Source organism: Trichechus manatus, unplaced genomic scaffold (assembly GCF_000243295.1).
Source record: "Trichechus manatus latirostris isolate Lorelei unplaced genomic scaffold, TriManLat1.0 scaffold00472, whole genome shotgun sequence".
Taxonomy (NCBI): domain Eukaryota; kingdom Metazoa; phylum Chordata; class Mammalia; order Sirenia; family Trichechidae; genus Trichechus; species Trichechus manatus.
Genome location: NW_004444408.1, coordinates 97,842 through 106,496, shown reverse-complemented (window position 1 = coordinate 106,496; position 8,655 = coordinate 97,842). Strand labels below are relative to the sequence as shown.

Below are 8,655 nucleotides of genomic sequence, written 5' to 3'. Positions count from 1 at the left end.
TAGCTTTCTTTCAAATTTCTTGGCATAGTCCAGTGAGCACCTCCAGTGCTTCATCCGTTTGTTGAAACATCTCACTTGGTATTCCGTCAACTTCATGAGGCTTGTTTTTTGCCAATGCCTTCAGTGCAGCTTGGACTCTTTCTTCAGTAGCATGACTTCTTGATCGTATGCTACCTCCAGAAATGGAAGAACGTAGACCGATTCTCTTTGGTACAGTGACTCTGTGTATTCCTTCCATCATCTTTTGCTGCTTCTTGCGTCGTTTAATATTTTCCCCATAGAACCCTTCACAACTGCAATCCGAGGCCTGAATTTTTTCTTCAGTTCTTTCAGTTTGAGAAATACCAAACATATTCTTCCTTTTTGGTTTCCTATCTCCAGGTCTTTGCACATTTCATTGTAATACTTCCCTTTGTCATCTAGAGCCACCCTTTGAAATTTTCTGTTCAACTTTTGTACTTTATGATTTCTTCCTTTGGCTTTAGCTACTCAATTCTCAAGAGCAATTTTCAGAGTTTCTTCTTTTCATTCTTTCCTGTCTTTTTAACGACCTCTTGCTTTTGTCATCTATGATGTTCTTGATGCCATTCCACAACTCTTCTGGTCTTCAGTCATTAGTGTTCTATACATCAAATCTTTTCTCAAATTCGGGTGAGATATAATCAAGTTCTAATTTTGCTCTTTTGGACGTGTCCTAACTTTCTTCAGCTTCAACTTGAAATTGTATATGAGCAATTGATGGTCTGTTCCCCAGTGAGCCGCTGGCTTTGCTCTGATTGATGATACCGAGCTTTTCCATCCCCTCTTTCCACAAATGTACTCAATTTGATTCTTGTGTATTCCATCTGGTGAGGTCCATGTGTATAAAAAAAACAAATCAATTGCCATTGAGTAGATTCTGACTCACAGTGACCCTATAAGACAGAGTAGAACTGCCCTATAGAGTTTCCAAGGAGTGGCTGGTGAATTCGAACAGTTGACCTTTTGATTAGCAGCTGTAGCTCTTAACCACTGCACCACCAAGGCTGCTCCATGTGTACAGTTGCCGTTCATGTTGTTGAGAAAAACTATTTGCAATGAAGAAGTTGTTGGTCATACAAAATTCTGTCCTGCGATCTCTGGTGTTTTCTATCCCCAAGGTCATATTTTCCAACTAACAATCCTTCTTCTTTGTTTCCAACTTTCTCATTCCAATCGCCAGTAATTCCAATTCATCTTGATTGCATGTATGATCAATTTCAGACAGCAGAAGTTGGTAAAAACGTCTATTTCTTCATCTTTGATCTTAGTGGTTGGAGAGTAAACTAGAGTAATAGTTACTTTAACTGGTCTTCCTTGTACGCATTTGGATATTTTCCTATAACTGACAGTGTTGTACTTCAGGATAGATCTGGAAATGTTCTTTTGACAATGAATGCGATGTCATTCCTCTTCAATTTGTCATTCCCAGTATACTAGACCAGATGATTGTCTGACTCAAAATGGTCAATAGCAGTTCATTTCCGTTCACTAATGCATAGGATATCGATGTTATGCCTTCCATTTCATTTTTGACAATTTCCAATTTTCCTAGATTTGTACTTCATACAGTCCATGCTCCTATTATTAATGCATGTTGGCAGCTGTTTATTCTCATTTTGAGTCATGCCACATCAGCAAATTGAGTTCCTGGAAGCTTGACTTTAGCCACATAATTAAGATTGACTCTACTTTGAGGAGACAGCTAGCTCTTCATCAGTTGTATTTTTAGTGCCTTCCAACCTGAGGGGCTCATCTTCTGGCACTATTTAAGACAGTGTTCCACTGCTATTCATAAGGTTTTTACTGACCAGCTTTTTCAGAAGTAGACTGGCTGGTCCTTCTTCCTACTCCATCTTAATCTGGAAGCTCTGCAGAAACCTGTCCACCAAGGGTGACCCTGCTGGTATTTGAAATACCAGTGGCAAAACTTCCATTATCAGAGCAACACACATGCCACCACAGTGCAACAAACTGACAGACACATAGTGGGTGTTTTATATATATATATGTATTATATATATATAAATGTTTGCCCCCTTTGGAACTAAGACCTCTAGGCCAGCAGAGCATTGGGTCACAGGCATAGGAAGAAAAATTTTGTGAGTGGACCACTAGGGCTAATAGTGAGTGATACTACTCCCATTTTTACCCCTTGATTCCAAGTCCAGTGAATCCTGGCAATGAGAGAAAAAGCACCACATGTTGGACACGATTTGAAGCATATATAACCTCCTAGAGAACATTACCCAGCCCCGCAAGGTATTGCCACCTAGCTGGAGCCATAACTGACTTTTCAAAAGGCCTTTCTACAGTTCTACCAATTCAGCTGCATCAATATTATGAGAAGCATGGTAAGACCATGAATTCTGTGAGTATGGGTCCATTTCCACACTTCATTTGCTGTGAAGTGGGTTCTTTCATCAGAGGCAGTGCTGTGTGGAATACCATGATGGTGGATAAGGCATTCTGTAAGTCCACCAACAGTAGTTTTAGCAGAAGTATTGTGTGCAAGGAAGGCAAATCCATATCCAGAGTAAGTGCCTATCCCATAATAGCATGATGAACGTGGTCCAAAGTCATCAGCTTGCTATCAGGTTGCTGGCTTCTCATACTCCCGATCATTTTTACCATAAATTATGCTCAATCAATTAGATAATGATGTAGAACAGTATAAACTTCTATCAGCATTGCAAAAAAATGAATTTCAACTGATTATACATCTGGACCAATAGATCATAACTGGGCCAATAAGCAACGTCATGATAAACGGAGAAAATATTGAAGTTGTCAAGGATTTCGTTTTACTCGGAGTCTTAATCAATGCCCATGGAAGCAGCAGTCAAGAGAAAGATGACACATTACGTAGGGCAAATCTGCTGCCAAAGATCTCTTTAAAGTGCTAACAAGCAAACAAGTCACTATGAGGACTAAGGAGAACTTGACCCAAGTCATATTGTTGTCAGTAGCCTCATATGTATGTGAAAGCTGGAAAATGAATAAGGAAGACAGAAGTAGAATTGATGCATTCGAATTATGGTGTTGGCAAAGAATATTGAATACACCATGGACTGCCAGAAGAATGAACAAGTCTGTCTTGGAAAAAGTACAGCCAGAATGCTCATGAGTAGCAAGGATGACCAGACTTTGTTTCCCATATTTTGGACATGTTATCAGGAGGGACCAGTCCCTGGAGAAGGACATCATGCTTAATAAAATAGAGGGGCAGTGAAAAAGAGGAAGACCCTCAATGAGATGGACTGACAGTGTCTAGAACAATGAATGGACTCAAGATAACAACGACTGTGATGACAGCATAAGACCGGACAGTGTTTGGTTATGTTGTACTTGGAGTCACTATGAATCAGAACTGACTCAACGACACCTAACAATACATCAACCAGTAAACATTTTCATAAAAAAATTTAAAAAATAAACATAAAATAGAAAACCAACAGATTAATTTAGCAGATTATCTATATTGAAGTTTGATTAAATACTAAAATAGCTCCAAAATAAGCACTAATAATATAAATAAAAAATTGGACTATGCTAATATTAATCAATTATATTAATTAAAAGACTCCAGTAAATATGTAAACCACAAAGAAAAGTAAAACTATTATAAAGTAATCAAATCAAAAAGAGATCATATCCAAAATATCTCAAAAATTTATTGGTGGGAAAAGACTGACAATCACAGAGGAAAAAAGGACAAGAAACATGAATAGGCACTTGATTAAAGAAGATGTTCTAGTGGCTAACAGCACATGAAAATGTGTTCCATCTAACAATAATTAGGAAAATATCTATTAATATAATAATGATACTATCGTAGAACAATCAAAACTTCTACTTTAAAAATTACTCATTGAACTAACTTTTGATGAGGACGTGGATCAAGGGACAGGTTCAAACACTGTTCGATAATATGTGTATGTGTGCTATGAACTCGTAAACTGTTGGGATAATTTAAAAATATTGACATGTACATACACCTATCATCCTACATGATCCTACAATTTCATTCCTGTGCTTCTAGGTAATATATGGACAAAAGACATCCAGAAAGATATTTAGAGAATAATTACACATAATAGCTAAATAGTAGCTGAGTATTTTCATAACAGTTAAATTTGTATCCACCACAAGATGGATTTTAAAATGTTTATTCACATAATAGTGAGTTCCTGGTGGTAAAAATGGTTAAGCACTTGGCCACTAAAGGAAAGTTAGGTGCCTGGAAAGAAAAGCCTGGCGACCTACTTTTGAAAGTTACAGCCACTGAAAATTCCTGAAGTGCAGTTCTGCTCTGAAACACATGGGCCTCTGTGAGTCAGAATCATCTCCATGGCAACTGGTTAGGTTTTTTCTTTTCTTTTGTGGGTTTACTTACACAACACAGCAGTGAAAATGAACAAACTACAACTAACAGCAACAATATGGTTCACCTGCACAAATACTGTATGTGAGTAAAAGGAGATACTCAAAAATGCATGCTCTATGATTCCATTTATATAAAGTTTAAAACCGAGCAAAGCTAATCTGTAATAAAAGTCAGGAGAGTGGTTTGGGAAGAAGAAGAAGTGATAAGAGCATACACAGGGGCAGAGCTAATGCGGGAAGGGCAGTTACCATTTTCTATTTCTTGACCTGGTTTGTAATTACATGGGTCTATTCATCTTGTGATTAATCTTCACAATTTTGATTTATTTGTTTATGGTCAAATGAAAGAACAAAGTTTATTTTAGGAAAAAGTTTTATGGAAGTGTTGTTTTTCATAAATAGCAAGAACTGGAAATAAACCAATGTATTTTAATGGTATAAAATATAAATAAAGCATTGTCAAGTCAAACAATGGAGTACTATGTAGCCTTGGAAAAAATAAAGCACAACTATGGAAAAATCAGTCTTAGAAAAATCACAATCAGAACGCTTCTTAGAAGCAAGGATGGCGAGACTTTGGCTTGCTTACTTCAGACATGTCATAAAGAAAGACCAATCACTAAGAAAGGACATCTCGTTTGGTAAAGCAGAGGGCCAGTGAAAATGAGAGAAACGTTCAGTGAGATGAATGGACAACAATGGACTCAGAGACACCAATGACCATTAAGATGGCACAGGACCAGACAACGTTTTCCTCGTTCATAAGGTCTCCATGGGTCGGAGTCAATTCAAGGGCAACTAAAAACAATATGGACAAAAATATGGGTGAATCCTAAAAACACAATTTCAACTGAAATATGTAAGACACTAAACACTTCCTGTAGTATAATTCTCTGTATATAACCTGCAAAATAGGCAAATCTTTATTGTTTAAGATGCATAGGAAACATATGGCATATCAGTAATGTTTCTCGATAGTTGTTATTCACTCAAATATATTTTGTATACATTTCTTTTAGTATGTTATACCTTCCAAAAAAATATTTCAAACACTTGAAATCTTACCATTTCTTCTTCATTGTCTATATAAATCAGATTAGATTTCTTAGAAAGACAGGCTGTCCAACTCTCAGTCCAGTTGTTTATATCACTGCTAATATAATAGCAATAGTTGGAATAGGAGAACCAGTCCTCTGGACAACAGTGACAATGATTAGCTGAAAAAAGAATATGAGTCCCTATCCAGAAACAATATGACTTAAAAAATATAAATTAGTTGACATATTTGCATACACGTAAGTATGTATCTATATAACCTATATACGCAATCTCATGCACTCACACATACATATAAAAAAACACACACAGAAAAGGTCAGCCTCCCATCCCCTAATTTATGTACAATTAAAAAGCAAACAAACAAAACCTCTATCCTATACATGTCCCGAAAATCACTGGACAACACCACTTTATTAGAATAACAAAGTTATTTCTTATCTTATCATGCTGTTGTTATTGTTGTTAGGTGCTGTCGAGTCAATTTGCAACTCATAACAACCCAATATGACACAGTAGAACTTCCTCATAGAATTTTCTAGGCAGAGCCCTGGTTGCGCAGTGGTTAAGAGCTTGGCTGCTAAGCAAAAGTTTGGCAGTTCAAATCCACCAGCGACTCCTTGGAAACCCTACGGGGCAGTTGTACTCTGTCTTGTAGGGTCACTATGAGTTGGAATCCGCTCATCAAGAACGAGTTTTGTTTGTATGGTTTTGTTTAATCTTTACAGGAGCAGTAGGAACTTTGAGGCAGTTGTCAAAAGAAGGCTATAGTGATTGTAAAAGAATATTTCCTCTAACTGTTGAACAAGAAGGAGTTCCTCATATGGTATTTATTTATGAAAATTTACTGCTATATTTTTGAAGGTTTTAAAAAATCTGTTATTATTTCTTCATGACATAAAATAGAGACAAAATACAATCTTAATATATCAGCCCTGGTGGCTCAGTGCTTAAGAGTTTGGCTGCTAACCAAAAGGTCGGCAGCTGAAATCCACCAGTTGCTCCTTGGAAACCCTATGGGGGCAGGTCTAAACTGTCCTATAGGGTCTCTAGGAGTCGGAATTGACTCGCTGGCAATCTGTTTGGTTTTGGTTTATATAAGAACTTTTAAAATTATGACATACCTTTCTGAGTTCTGTTCTCATCCATCATTCCAATAGCTAGAAAGATTGTAGTGATTATTAGAGAGATGAATATTTCTGTAATAAATCATAATAATTTTAGTTTCCTAGTTTCAAATTTAGTATAACATTTAAAATTGTAATAATGTATATTAAAAATTATTTAACCAAAAATTAGTAAAGTAATCAATGTTTCTGCAAAAACATATGAACAGTCTAATGGAGAAATTTTATCACCTCTTACAGTATTTGACCTAATTACATTCAAATATCAAATTTTATTCACAATAAGTGTTCTCAGTCTTTCATTACAAGTCGTTGAGATGTGACACACACATGTATACACACACACAAACAATACAGACATTTAGAATTATAACCATATACTCTCTACGATCATTCTCTGTATTTATACTTTTGAAAAACTCTGAGTAACTTTTCCACATTTAATGCACATTGAGGAGGCATTCTTTATCTACTAAGACTAAAAAACCTGGCAAACATATGACAAAAATGCATACATTAAAATGAGAATTCTATTCCATAAAATGTGAAATATACAGAGGCACTTTCAAATCTTTACAGGGAATATTCCCTCATAATCTTTCAAAAACTTACAGTTATGACTTGTGACTGTCATGGTTATTACACCGGCCGTCAAGACAAGGCAGATGAGTCCCAGGGTCCCAGCAATGAGCTTCCCTGGAGGTGATGGGAGATGTGCAGAGAGAGAAATGGAAACACTGAGAAAGGATGGATGGAGCCAGTGTTCAGAGTGTTTACATACAGGAGAACCCAGATGCACAGGGAATCATGTACAGAAATACTGGACATTGAACCCACAGTCCACATTGTAATTTTTCTCTCAGAATATACCATGGCATTGTCAGTAAAATAATAGCCCATGAGTTGTTTTTCAAAGCCCACAAATTTCCACAATGCCTGAACAGAATTAACCTTCTAATTTCCTAGGAAACATGATATCTGTACTTCAGGTCCGCTCCTCAAAAATGAAAACCAGTGAGCCTACTCCCTTACTCTGACTATCCTTGCTCCCTGTCTTCATTTTCACTCTTTCCCCACATGTCTGCACCAGAACTGCATATTCTAGGGCAGTTATATTGAGAACTGATTAGATGATTTACCTTTGCAGTGGAAAGTCTTGTCCTTCTTTTGAAGATCTTGAGAAGCACTGTGAAGGTTTAATTCCACACAAGTTATTTCCCTCTCAGTGATTCAAAAGGAGCTATCAGCGTCCTTAGGTTTGATTTTCTTCCTTTTTGGCTTCTTGGCCAGATTCAGTTCTGAGTAAGTTACTGTTTGATTATTCATCTGTGCAGCTGAGGGGTGTCAAGGTCTGTGCTCTATGAGAAACTGGGCTTGAGAAGGAAATACGTGCTGTGTACATGACAAGATCAAACTAGGTGGGGAGGAGGGTAAGTGTCAGTGCTCACTTTGCCACTGAGAATGTAAAGTTCTGGTTCTAATTGACTTAGAGCCTTACACAAATGTCTCAGAGAGGAATATGTAATTTTTAAGGACATTCTGCCTTCTATAATATATTTTTGGTTGGAGTAATAGAAAGCAATAAATACTGAAGAGTAAAGAAGTTCATAAATAAGAATATCTTACATATTAAAAGTCATATTCCACAGAAATATTTTAAACTATTATAATATCTTGGTTAAAAATTAAAATGCTGTATTGGTAAAATAAGAAAAAGGATGCATTGATTGATGACAATATTGTAATACAATAATGTTTAACAACTGAGTGCTCTAAAGAAGTGGGAATTGGCAGGTCAGCGCATATCAAAATTTATTACAGTAAAGTACCGTAATTTAGTGATTTATGTTTATTTATTAGGAGATGAAGGGCTATTGTATGATCTTTTTCTTATTAGTGAACAGATGGAGAGTTCTGAGAAATCATTACATATTTAAGAAAATATGTATCAGAATAATTACACAATAAACTTAACAATTTAAAGACTATTGGAAACATCATTTTGAACAATTTAAATAATGTATTTCTTATATAAAAATTATTGGCAATTGATATTATTGTTAAAACA

The 8,655-nt window shown here is 36.1% G+C and overlaps 1 long non-coding RNA gene across 1 annotated transcript; it reads right to left on the bottom strand.

Annotated features, from left to right (window-relative positions):
* Window positions 1–6,476: 6,476 nt before the first annotated feature.
* LOC111819393 (uncharacterized) lies at window positions 6,477–8,061 on the bottom strand. The gene is made up of 3 exons (XR_002823046.1): window positions 7,727–8,061; window positions 7,200–7,283; window positions 6,477–6,659 (listed from the first exon to the last, which is right to left on the bottom strand). It is a non-coding gene; the product is annotated as an uncharacterized LOC111819393 (long non-coding RNA).
* Window positions 8,062–8,655: the final 594 nt, after the last annotated feature.